A 13,656-nucleotide genomic window follows, 5' to 3' on the forward strand; every position below is an offset into this window, starting at 1 on the left:
GAACCGATTTTGCTCGTTTTCAATACCAAACTGTACCGGATATTAATGAATATTTTGGGTGAATTCGGTTAAATTACATTGCTTCGTTTTAACGTGAGCGTGTTTTACATAGACAGACAGACGGACGGACGGACAGACGGACATAGCTAAATCGACTCAGAATTTCATAAGGACCCAGGATATATATACTTTGTTGGGTCTCAGATGAATATTTCATGGTGTTACACACGGAATAACAGACTTATATATACCCTCATACCTCTATCACCACTGATGGTGGTGAATTGTATAAAAAATCGGTTTATATCGATTTATATCGGAAAAAGTTATGAATCAAAACTTGAAAAAAACTTCGAAAAAATTAAGTTTTTTTTACATGTTCTAATGTAATTTTCACAAAAACTGTGCAATATTACCTCATGAAAATCATTTGTTTCTATACAAGTGCTTCATTCTTGTTGAAAATTGGCGGAATCGGTCCACAATTTCATATACCTCCCATACAAATGTACTAGGGAATGGTAAATCGACTTCGATTATGACCATTAATCGATTATTGCTGTAAAAAATCGATTATTTAGTGATCGATTCTACACTACCAATTTTATACTGAAATCAATTTTCTGCATCGATTAATTGAAAATTTTGCTATTCAATGTTTCAAATGTTATAATGTTTCAAATTTTTAGTTATCAAATTTTGCACAAATTATTGTTCTATAACTCTCTTAAATATTATGAAAATCGGTCCACATTTGTCATACCTCCCATACAAATGTACTAGGGAATGGTAAATCGACTTCGATTATGACCATTAATCGATTATTGCTGTAAAAAATCGATTATTTTGTGATCGATTCTACACTACGAATTTTATACTGAAATCGATTTTCTGCATCGTTTAATTGAAAATTTTGCTCTTCAAAATAAAAAGCATAATGTTTCAAATTTTTAATTATCAAATTTTACACAAATTATTTTCTATAACTCTCTTAAATATTATGAAAATTGGTCCACATTTGTCGGCAGTCTCTATACAAAAGCACAACAACCTATATGTATAGCGATACGATTCTACACAAACAAGTTTTATGTGAACCATGGCATAGCTCTGCCATAATGTAAACCTACATACATATCGAGGGACTATATTCAAAAGTCTCTATCTAAAATAATACAAGTTTTCAGGAGAGCAAAAAAACTGTTTATTTCGCTAGTTCGTGAAGATTTTTTATACCCTCCAGAGGTATAGAGGGTATATATAAGTATATATATATATCAATAAATATTATATTTAAGCAATTTAATGGAGTAAAAGAAACCAAATTCCATTTTCATGAAAATGACAGATAGCGACTATTGAATATAGTCCCTCGATATGTATATCTCTAATAAATTTCATGGAAACTAAAATCGTGTTTTTACCCCTCTTAAAATGTACTTTGCTCTGTTTTAGAACGATTTTCAATATAGGTATTTTGAGTCTAGCGATAACCAGTCGCAAGTTATACCAATTTTAAAAAAGGTATTTTCTTATTATTTTTTTAAATTTTGGTATATGGGCAATTTCGTGGGGTAACAATAACACGATTATAGTTTCAATGAAAGTTGGGTCACTTGATACGAAATTGCCCATATATATTTTAAGGCCGCATCCAATGGTGAAAAATGATAAATAACGGCCTCCTTATAATTCCAAACATATTCCAAACAAAATCTATATATATAAAAATGAAAGTGTGTTTGTATGTATGTTTGTCTGTTATACCCCCCACCACCATCAGTGGTGATAGAGGGTATATATAAGTTTGTCATTCCGTGTGTAACATCAAGAAATATTCATCTGAGACCCAAAAAAGTATATATATTCCGGGTTCTTATCAAATTCTGAGTTGATTTAGCTAGGTCCGTCTGTCTGTCTGTCTGCCTAAAATACGCTCACGTTAAAACTAAGCAAAAGAAATCAACCAAATTCACCAAAATTATTCATTGTTATCCTAAGCAATTTGGTATTGAAAATCATAAAAATCGGTTCACAACGTTAAAAGTTATGAATAAAAATTTCAGACTACCTCGAAAAAATTACGGGTTTTTTCGTAATTCTTAAGTCGTTTTCTCAGAAACTACAAAAGATAATTCGATGAATTTTGTTACACATTATTTTTTTTTATCCAGGGATTAATTGTGTTGAAAATCAAAATAATTGATCCAAAATTTCACATAGCCCCCATACAAAGGAATATATTCCCAGAAATTAGTTTATCATTAATAACTCCCTCAAATATATCGATATCAACACAAAATTTTGTACATACAAATATAATATAAACAGAAATCATACTACCAACGTAGATGTCAGTCTGTCCACAGTTGGTCATAGCTCTCATATAAGGTCCACTGCCGAAAATCACATAAACGTACATATTTCATTGACAAATAAAGCTATTGTGATAAAATTCGATATAAATATGTTTTGTGTACATACAAATCATTCTACGAAATTTTTTCCGTATAGGCCCACGATTGGTCATAGCTGTCATATAAGGTCCACTTCCGAAAATCACTTAAAAGCATATATTTCATTGAATTCTCAAGCTATAGAGATAAAATTCAACTTGAATATGTTTTGTATACATACAAATCATTATACGAAATTTTTTCTTATCGGTCCTTAATTTGTCACAACTCCCATATAAGGACCATTTCCGAAAATTACTTAAATGTACATTGATAATCAAAGTTATCGGGATAAAATTCGACATAAATGTGTACTTTGTATATATAAATCATTCTACGGAAATTTTTCCAGATCGGTCCATAAATTGTCTTAACTCCCATAAAAGGTTAACTTCTGAAAATCACTTAACATCTCTTAATTCGTTATTAAAAGATTATATGCGGATAAAATTCGACATGATTATGTTCTCTGTATAGATAAAGCATTCTTTGAAGATGGACCAAATCAAAATTAGTTCGACATATGCATAAATGTTAGTATCCTCAATACGGAAACAAACATTTTGTCAAGTTATCTAAAAATTATATAATTAAATGGGTTTTAATAAAAGGTAACTTGCTGGTGGAGGGTTTGTTTGTACTTTATAGACTGCTAAACGGCTGGACCGATTTTCCTGAAATTTTCACAGTTTCTTCCTGTATGTCCGGAAGGAACTATAGGCTACTTTTTATGTTGAAATTTCAAGTGGGCGACGTGCCACGCCCATATTAAGGAAATATTAAATTAGTATATCTGAGATAATATAACAACTTTAGTATCAATATAATTATTTAAGACAAAAAGTGGGTGGATTAGCATTAGGGGGCGTGGTACCTTCCATATAAATTAAATACAAAAATTCGTTTATCTTAGAAACTATTACAGTTAGAATATTAAACATTTGCACTAGTAAATTTAACATAAATTTAACATGTACACATTTTGGGAAATAAATTGGCGGACTACCCATGAGGAGGGCAGCACCTCCCATATTAATACAATACAAAAATTTGTTTTTCTGGGAAACTAATTGATCTAAATTCTTCAAATTTTGCACTAAGAACTTAAATATTCATCTGAACATTTTGGAAAAAAGATCGGACTTTCGTCATGGGGGGGCTTGGAGCCCCCATATAAATTAAATAGAAAAATTCGTATATCTGAGAAACTATTAGATCTAGAATCTTCAAATTATAATTGAAGAACTTTGACATTCATGTGAACATTCAGAGAATAATGGGCAGACTTCCAATGGGGAGCTTGGCACCTCACATATGAATTAAATACAAAATGTCGCTTATCAGGGAACCTAATAGAACAAGATTCTTTAAATTTAGCATGAAGAACTTTATTATACATATGAACATTTTGAAGAAAAAAAGGGCGGACTTTCATCTGGGGGTTGTGAGCTCCCATATGAATTAAATGGAAAAATTCGTATATTTGAGAAACTATAAGAGCTAGAATCTTCAAATTCTACATGAAGATCTTTGACATTAATGTGAACATTTAGAGAATAACGGGCGGACTTTCAATGGGGTCTTGGCACCCCCTATATGAATTAAATACAAAATTTCGTATATCTGGGAAAATATTAGATTTTTTTTAAATTTGTCATCGATTACATTAAAATCTTAATTAACGTTCGGAGAAATTGTATATCTGGAAAACATTACAGTTAGAATCTTCAAAATTGTTAAGAAGGTTTTTTTAATTATATTGCTTTTAGGGTAGCAAAGCACAATGGGTATAGCTAGTATGTGTATAAGGTTTTTATAAAAATAAAAAAATGCACAACATTATCAAGTTTTGTACACTGCACTATGGATCAGACGACCACTTTCTTTGGCCAAAACTATTTTTTTATATCGCATCTTAACAAATCTGTCAATGCAGTATTGTAGGCCACACTTCGGAGCTATAGAAAATGTATTTTGTTTCCATCAACATTAAATTACTCTTTAATAACAAGCCATTAAAGTTGTTTTTTTCATAAAAAAAAATAAAATGTAATTTCGAATACAGATTTCAACTTAAGCGAAAAAAAAATTAAAAAAATAATGTTGGATATAAAAGATAAAAGGAAGTAGTTTAATCATTAACGTAAAAAGCTGACCCAAAAAGAATGTAGGGGTACGTAAAACATGAAATTTTTGCGATTTTCGGGAAAACTGACATTTTGTTATAAAGGGGTATTTTCTTTAAATATTCCAAAATTTAGCAAATATCGTTAAATATTGGAGAATAAAAATTTAAAGTTGGATAGTAATTTATAACTAGTATAATATTGCTTAATTTAATTAATAACTCAATTTCATGTTTTCGATAAATTTGAAAAATATCTAAAAAAGGTTTAAAATATAACTCCATATTTTCTTCTAAATATGTAAAAACTGTCCAGCTTACGAAGGGACAACAGTAAACCCCATAACAATAAATATTTTAAGAAGGGTAATTAAAGCACCTTTTTTGAGGTGCATCTAATATTTTAATTAGATTTCGAACGAATATGACATTTTTACCTGTTTTTAATTAAAAAATGTAAAAAATTTTATATAAAAAAATCTCAAAAATAGTCGTAATCGGTCAAAAAAAATCGATTATTGGGAATGATTATTCGACTTAAAAATAGAAACTAAAATAGTTGATCGAAAAAAATCGATTATTGGCTTTTCATACCATACACTAAAATGTACATATTCCCGGAAAATGAGTTTTTTGTTAATAACTTCCGTTTGAATGTCGATATCTGCACAAAATTTTACAAATTAAAGTTTTATGTCAGTAGCATTCATCCGAAGAAAAACATTTCGGGATCGGTCCATAATTGGTCATAGCTCCCATATAAGTTCCCCTTCAGAAAATAATTTAAACGTACATAGCTCATTACCAAATAATGATATTCATTCAAAATTTGGCACATATTACCTCTGGATACAGAAATGTTATTTTAATGCTCCCATACAAGTTCCCTTGCCGAAAATCACTTAAACGCACATAACTCATTTCTAAATTAAAATATCGGTACAAAATTTGGTGCAAGTATTGCTCTTATATACAGAAAGGTTACCGTGAATTTTTTTTCCGATCAGTCCATAATTGGTCCTATCTCCCATATAAGGTCCCCTCCAGAAAATCACTTAAAAGCAAATAACTCATTACTAAATTAAGATATCCATATAAAATTTGGTACAAGTATTGCTCTTATATACATAAATGACACTATGAAATTTTTTTCACGATCGGTCCGTATTTGGTCATATAAGGTCCCCTCCAGAAAATAACTTAAATGCACAATATTCATTACCAAATAATGATATAGATACAGAATTTAGCTAAAATTTTGACGTTATATACATTAATGTTACCGTGGAATTTTTTTATGATTGGACCATAATTGGTCATAGCTCCCATACAAGGTCCTGTTAAACGCACATTACTCAGTACCTAATAAAGCTATTGATACAAAATTTGGCACAAATATTATATTTCAAGATTCTTTCACGATCGGTTCATAATATGGGTGCGATCGGTCCCATACAAGGTTTCCTTTCGAAAATCAATTTTTACGATTTTACGATCGGTCCTGCCCCGAAAAGCACTTTAACCGTATTTAACTAGTTGCATTATCAATTTGTGTAGAACAATATTTGTTCAATTCACAATCGATGGCGTTTTATGCGTAGTATGTCAGCAGCTGCTACAATAGCCGTAACAATGTTGTTGGTATTTTCTATGCAAAATCTCTATACAACTCGTACGACAATTTTTCATGTGTTTTTCGAATGTTGTAAGAAAGTTTAGTGTTGACAATTGCTTATTTCAGCATATAAACAAAAAATTCAATCGATTTTGACATAAAAAACGATAAAGTGGTAACACAGAAATCACAAACAGACAGCTGTTTACCAAAACAAAAAAACTAAAATATTATTAAAAACAGTTTATTTATTAGTTTAAAATGTGCAATAAAGAAACTAAAGGATTGAAAATTCAAAGAAATTAATTTCGTTAATTTCGTTTATTTAAATTTTTATTTCTGATATTGTTTATTTTTTGACATTGTTATGTATGTTTTTTTGTTTTTTTTTTGCAAATATCTGTTCACAATCACTGTTACTACACTTTAGTAGGTACTAATTGTGAGTTGAACAATTATATATATTTTAAATTTCCTTAAATCTTTCACACACATGCCTACATGCAAATTATTAAATATCTCTAAAGCATATCTTAGGGCGCTATAAAAATATAAAAGAAAATGGCGTTTGTAATGTTCAATAAATCTTGCAATTGTAACAGATTTAAGCTGTTTAAATCTTTTTTATTTAAGACATGAGAAAACTTAAGATTCGGCTCAGCCGAATATAGAACTCTAACTTGTTTTAAATTAAAATTTTTCTAAATACATTTTTGTAAATATTTAAGTTATACCTTTTTAATCTTAATCATGAATTACACACTGTTTTCTTGAATAAATTGTTCTTTTCTGAAATGAATATGTAATTTTCGAATATTTTCTTACGGATGTGAAGTAAGCTAGGATAATGCATGTGTGGGTTTTAGTTCATATTCGCCACCAAAACATCTAGGATGACCTGATAAAATGCAGATTTTCAATGTAAATAAGTCCCTTAGTTTTACAATTTCTTTTTATACCCTCCACCACCATCAGTGGTGATAGAGGGTATATATAAGTTTGTCATTCCGTGTGTAACACCAATAAATAGTCATCTGAGACCCAACAAAGTATATATATTCCGGGTCCTTAACAAATTCTGAGTCGATTTAGCTATGTCCGTCTGTCTGTCTGCCTAAAAGACGCTCACGTTAAAACAAAGCAAAGGAAGTAAGCCAAATTCACAACAAATATTCATTCTTGTCCTAAGCAGTTTGGTATTGAAAATGAGCAAAATCGGTTCACATCGAGAAAAGTTATGAATAAAAATTTAAAACAACTCCGAAAAAAATACGTTTTTTTACACATTCTGATGTAATTTTCACGAAAACTATGCAATATAATTCCATGAAAATCATCATATGTTCGTTTCTACACGCGGGCTTGATCCCTGTTGAAAATTGTCGGAATCGGTCCACAACTTCATATACCTCCCAAATTTTGCACGTTTAAGTTTTATGTCAAAAGAATTCATACAGAAGAAAAATTTTCTGGATCGGTCCATAATTAACCGTAGCACCCATACAAGGTGTTCTCCCGAAAATCATTTAAACGCACATAACTCATTTCTAAAATAAGATATTCATACAAGATTTCGCACAAATATTTCTTTTATATACAGAAATGTTACTGTAGATGTTTTTTTCGAATTGGTCCATAATTCGAATCGGTACAAATCAGTTTAGTATAAACACTTTGTGTACAACAATATATTTGTATTTCCTTAAACCTTTCACACGCGTACAAATTATTAATTATTGCTAAATCATATTTTAGGGCGCTATAGAAATATAAAAGAAATTGGTGTTTGTAATTGGTTTTGATTTATATTTGATTTGTAGTACCGAGGCAAGGGAGTCTACAATATTATGTGTTAGAATACAATTTAAGGATATGAGAAATAAGAAATTATAGAGGACAAGAACCCACCCCAGTAGAATGTCAGCTAGCAGTACAAAGGCTCCCAATCGTCTTTTCTATTGTTTCTAAAACTTTTTTGCTAATCATTTATAAACTGGTTCCATATCAACAAACATCTACATGAGACAACGCTAGTGTTGCAAGTTGTATGTTACAAAAACTTATTTTTTTCATCAAATTTCATCACTGTACCCGTATTTTTAGTTCAGTCATGTGTGTTTATATCGAATTTCACCGTTGTACTCGTATTTTCATGCCAGTAATAAGCGTGAAATAATTTTCTGAATGTTGAATTGCCGATCCCTTCCGTACTAAATTAATTAATTAATTAATTAAAGTAATTTTCTGAAGGGAAACTTATGTGGGGAATAGGGTCAATTATGAACCGATCCTCTTACAAATCTGCCTACCAGATTTTGACACGTATTAAACTTATTTTTGTCAAATTTAATCGCTATATTCGAATATATAAGGCAGTAATGAGCTTTAAAGTAATTTTCTGAAGGGGTCCTTATATGAAGGGTAGGTAAAGTTATGGACCGATTCTCATAATATCCGGTAGAGATATTGTGACTTGTAAGAAACTTATTTGTGTCGAATTTGATCGCTACACTCGCATTTTTAAGCCAGTAATGAGCATTAAAGTCATTTTCTTAAGGGGACCTTATATGGGGGATAGGTTCAATTATGGACCGATCCTCATAAATGGTTGAGAGATTTTGTAACATAGAAATCTTATTTATGTCGAATTTCATTGCTATACTTCCATTTTTAAAAGAGTTATGACTGTTGCTGTTTTCGGGGTCCACTTTTATGGGGACTATGCGAAAACGTGGACCGATATTGCCAATTTTCAATACCAAACAAACCTAACCTATAGGAAATATTTCAAAATTTCAACTAACCAGCTCTTTCCGTTCGGACTCTATCGTGCTTTAAACAGACGAACATGGCTAGATCGCCTTACAATTTAAATATATTAATAGTTTATTGTCAATAAATCGTATTAAGATTAAATTAAAAACAAGTTAGAGTGCTATATTCGGCTGAGCCGAATCTTAAATACCCTCCACCAGCTACTTTTTTATTAATAAGCCCAAGGTTTAAATGCTTAATTGCAAGATTTATTGAACATTACAAACACCATTTTCTTTTATATTTCTATATAGCGCCCTTAAATATGTTTTAGCGATAATTAATAATTTGTATGTGTGTGAAAGGTTTAAGGACCCTGCCAGCAATTTTGTAGTCGACTACGAGAAAAATTCACTTCTAGTTTACTTTTACAGACTGACTATAAGCTAACTACAATGTAATGCAGAGCTGTCCCGAAATTTTGTATTTGGCAACGTAAAGAACCGACTTTTAAATACTAACTACAAGCTAACTATAATGTAATGCAGAAGTGCCTCAAAATTATCTGGAGAGAATTAATTGTATTTCAACATGTTTTCTCTTGTTTCTCTATTATTATGATTTTATTTGTTAACTTTAGTAGACTGACTATAAACGAACAACAATGTAATGCAGAAATGTTCCAAAATTTGGTATTTATTAACGTAAACAACCGACTTTTAAAGACTAGCTACAAGCTAACTATATAATGCGGGAGTACCCCAAAATTATTTGGAGAGCATTTTGTTTCGAATGTTTTCTCATGTTTCTTTATTATTTGGAATTTTGTTTTACATTTTTGTCATTTTCTTGTATACGTTGTGAAATTATAGTCAGTAAATTGGAAAAATTAATTATAAAAGGTTAAATATTTCAAAACTCGGCCCTAAATTATGTGTAATGTTAATAACATTTTAAAATTTATTTTAGATTTGGATCAATGGGAATCATGGAAATAATGAACAAATCAGTCATAATTTTATGGATACCGGTGTTATTATTAGTTCCCCTGCAGAAAACTGATGTCTATTAATTTTAAAGAACTAATATCATAACTTTTATTAAAGCGAAATGTAATTTAGGTAACTAGTAGTTAAATTTTAAATATATTTAATAAAAATGTAATTAATTAATACAGTAGGGAATACAAAAGAAAACTATTACTTGACTTTTCTGCAACTAACTTTAAGTAACTAACTTTAAGCTAGTTGAAAAGTCATGCAGAGTCGGACAATTGACTACTGCGTAGGACATCGCCATGTTAAAATAGTCAGTTGGCCCCATTAAAAATAATCCAAGAATCAACCATAACTACCCTGCCAGCAATTTTGTAGTCGACTACGAGAAAAATTCACTTCTAGTTTACTTTTACATACTGACTATAAGCTAACTACAATGTAATGCAGAGCTGTCCCGAAATTTTGTATTTGGCAACGTAAAGAACCGATTTTTAAATACTAGCTACAAGCTAACTATAATGTAATGTAAAAGTGCCTCAAAATTATCTGGAGAGAATTAATTGTATTTCAACATGTTTTCTCTTGTTTCTCTATTATTATGATTTTATTTGTTAATTTTAACTAACTGACTATAAACGAACAACAATGTAATGCAGAAATGTTCCAAAATTTGGTATTTATTAACGTAAACAACCGACTTTTAAAGACTAGCTACAAGCTAACTATCATATAATGCGGGAGTACCCCAAAATTATCTGGAGAGCATTTTGTTTCGACATGTTTTCTCATGTTTCTTTATTATTTGGAATTTTGTTTTACATTTTTGTCATTTTCTTGTATACGTTGTGAAATTAGAGTCAGTAAATTGGAAAAATTAATTACAAAAGGTTAAATATTTCAAAACTGATGTCTATTAATTTTAACGAACTAATATCATAACTTGTATTAAAGCGAAATGTAATTTAGATAACTAGTAGTTAAATTTTAAATATATTTAATTAACATGTAATTAATTAATACAGTAGGGAATACAAAAGAAAACTATTACTTGACTTTTCTGCAACGAACTTTAAGTTAGTTAATAAAGAGTTACCTTTAAGCTAATTTTTTAGCAACTAACTTTAAGCTAGTTGAAAAGTTATGCAGAGTCGGACAATTGACTACTGCGTAGGACATTGCCATGTTAAAATAGTCAGTTGGCTCCATTAAAAATAATCCAAGAATCAACCATAACTAGTTGATGAAAAAGTCGACTTTTAATGCATTTAAAGTTAGTTGAGTTGCTGGCAGGGTAGTTGATGAAAAAGTCGGCTTTTAATGCATTTAAAGTTAGTTGAGTTGCTGGCAGGGCAAATACAAATATATTGTTGTACAAGAAGTGTTTATACTAAACAATTTTACTAAAGATAACGCAACTAGTTAAATACGGTTAAAGTGATTTTTGAGAAGTGACGTGGTATGGGAGATCTGACCAATTGTAGAGCGATCGTAAACAAATTTTCCAGCTATATTTCTGTACATAAAAGCAAAATATGGACCGATCTAAATATAATATAATTTTAAAATACAAATTTTAAATTACAATAGTAATGTTTCTGTCAAATTTTGTATGGATACCATTATTTGGTAATGAGTTATATGCATTTAAATGTTTTTATGAAGGGGACCTTGTATGGGAGCTATGACCAATGGTGGACCGATTCGAAAAAAATGTACAGTAATATTTCTGTACATAAAAGCAATATTTATGCGATATATTTTGTGGATAGCTTAATTTAGTAATGAGTTATGTGCGTTTAAGTGACTTTCTGGAGGAGACCTTGTATGGGACCTATGACCTAATATGGACTGATCGTGAATGAATTTTAAAATTACATTTCTGAGTACAAAAGTAATGTTTGTGCCAAATTTTGTATGGTTATTATTATTTGATAACGAGTTATGTGCGTTTAAGTGTTTTTCTGAAGGGGACCTTTTATTGGAGCTACGACTAAATATGGACCGATCCGAAAAAAAATCTACAGTAACATTTCTGTATATAAAAGAAATATTTGGACCGATTCGAATTATGGACCGATTCGAATAAAACATCTACAGCAACATTTCTGTATATAAAGGAAATATTTGTGCGAAATCTTGTATGGATATCTTATTTTAGTTTGTTGGATATCTTATTTAGTTTAAGCGTTTAAGTGATTTTCGGGAGGGGACCTTGTATGGGACTTATGACCAAATATGGACCGATCGCGAATAAATTTTAGAATTACATTTTTAAGTACAAAAGTAACAGTTGTGCCAAATTTTGTATGCATATATTTATTTGGTAATGAGTAATGTGCGTTTAAGTGTTTTTCGGGAGAACACCTTGTATGGGAGCTACGACCAATTATGGACCGATCCAGAAAATTTTTCTTCTGTATGACATAAAACTAAAACGTGCAAAATTTTGTAAAGATATAGACATTCTAACGATTGTTATTAACAATAAACTCATTTTCCGGGAATATGAACATTTATATGGGAGGTATATGAAGTTGTGGACCGATTCCGACAATTTTCAACAGGGATCAAACCCTCGTGTAGAAACGAACGTATGATGATTTTCATGGAATTATATTGTATAGTTTTCGTGAAAATTACATCAGAATGTGTAAAAGAGCGTATTTTTTTCGGTGTTGTTTTAAATTTTGATTCATAACTTTTCTCGATGTGAACCGATTTTGCTCATTTTTAATACTAAACTGATTAGGATAACAATGAATATTTCTTGTGAATTTGGTTTACTTCCTTTGCTTAGTTTTAACGTGAGCGTGTTTTGGGCAGACAGACGGACATAGCTAAATCGACTCAGAATTTGATAAGCACCCGGAATATATATAATTTGTTGGGTCTCAGATGACTATTTCTTGGTGTTACACACGGAATGACAAACCTATATATACGCTCTATCACCACTGATGGTGGTGGAGGGTATAACAAGTAAGAAATTATAGTCGGGCGAGGCCGAACATATAATACCCTACACCTGTTACAAAAATAAATGTGATTTAGTTTTTTAATAAAGCATTTAAGTTGAGTTGTACCTTGCCTTGAATTGTAGTCAAATTTGAAGGGGGCTTTGAATAGGGGTATATTCAAATGAGACCCTATAATTATAAAATTCATGAGGGTCATCAAGGCTTGGTTTTGCAGCTTATAAGAACTTGGTTTTGCAGCTTATTGTCGAGATACGAGTATATTAAACATAATTATGAACTTAAAAGCCCATTTCGACGGTTTCAGTTACATGGGGGCTAGGTGAAATAATGGACCGTTGTTGACCATTTTCAATAGGCTTCGTCTCCGGTACCACAGAAAGTCATGTGCCAAATTTCATTGAATTATCTTCAAAATTGCGACCTGTAGTTTGATTACAAGGTTTACAAGCCCTATTCGGGGATCCCCTGGACCATAGAAGATCATGTGCCAAATTTCATGGAATTGTCTTCAAAATTGCGACCTTTAGTTTGATCACAATGTTTACATGGTATACTTTAAGGCGGGTATAGGACCAATATTATTGTGCGTTACAAACATCAGCACAAACCCAATATACCCTCCCGACTAAAGTGGTGTAGGGTATAATGATTTGTTATTAAAAATTATATAGAATTTTAAAATCTAAAGAGTTCAGATCAAAGGCGCCTTTAAAACTCGTCTTCCTAAATA

At 30.7% G+C, this 13,656-nt stretch overlaps 1 protein-coding gene across 5 annotated transcripts in view; it reads right to left on the minus strand.

The window, feature by feature from the left end:
* LOC119600058 overlaps positions 1-13,656 on the minus strand; it is a 564,032-nt gene that overhangs the window by 166,249 nt on the left and 384,127 nt on the right. The gene's annotated exons all lie outside the window — the stretch shown is intronic.

The sequence above is a fragment of the Lucilia sericata genome, unplaced genomic scaffold (assembly GCF_015586225.1).
Source record: "Lucilia sericata isolate MDLA Ls3-8-SP2 unplaced genomic scaffold, ASM1558622v1 Contig000102F_arrow, whole genome shotgun sequence".
NCBI classification, from domain to species: Eukaryota; Metazoa; Arthropoda; class Insecta; order Diptera; family Calliphoridae; genus Lucilia; species Lucilia sericata.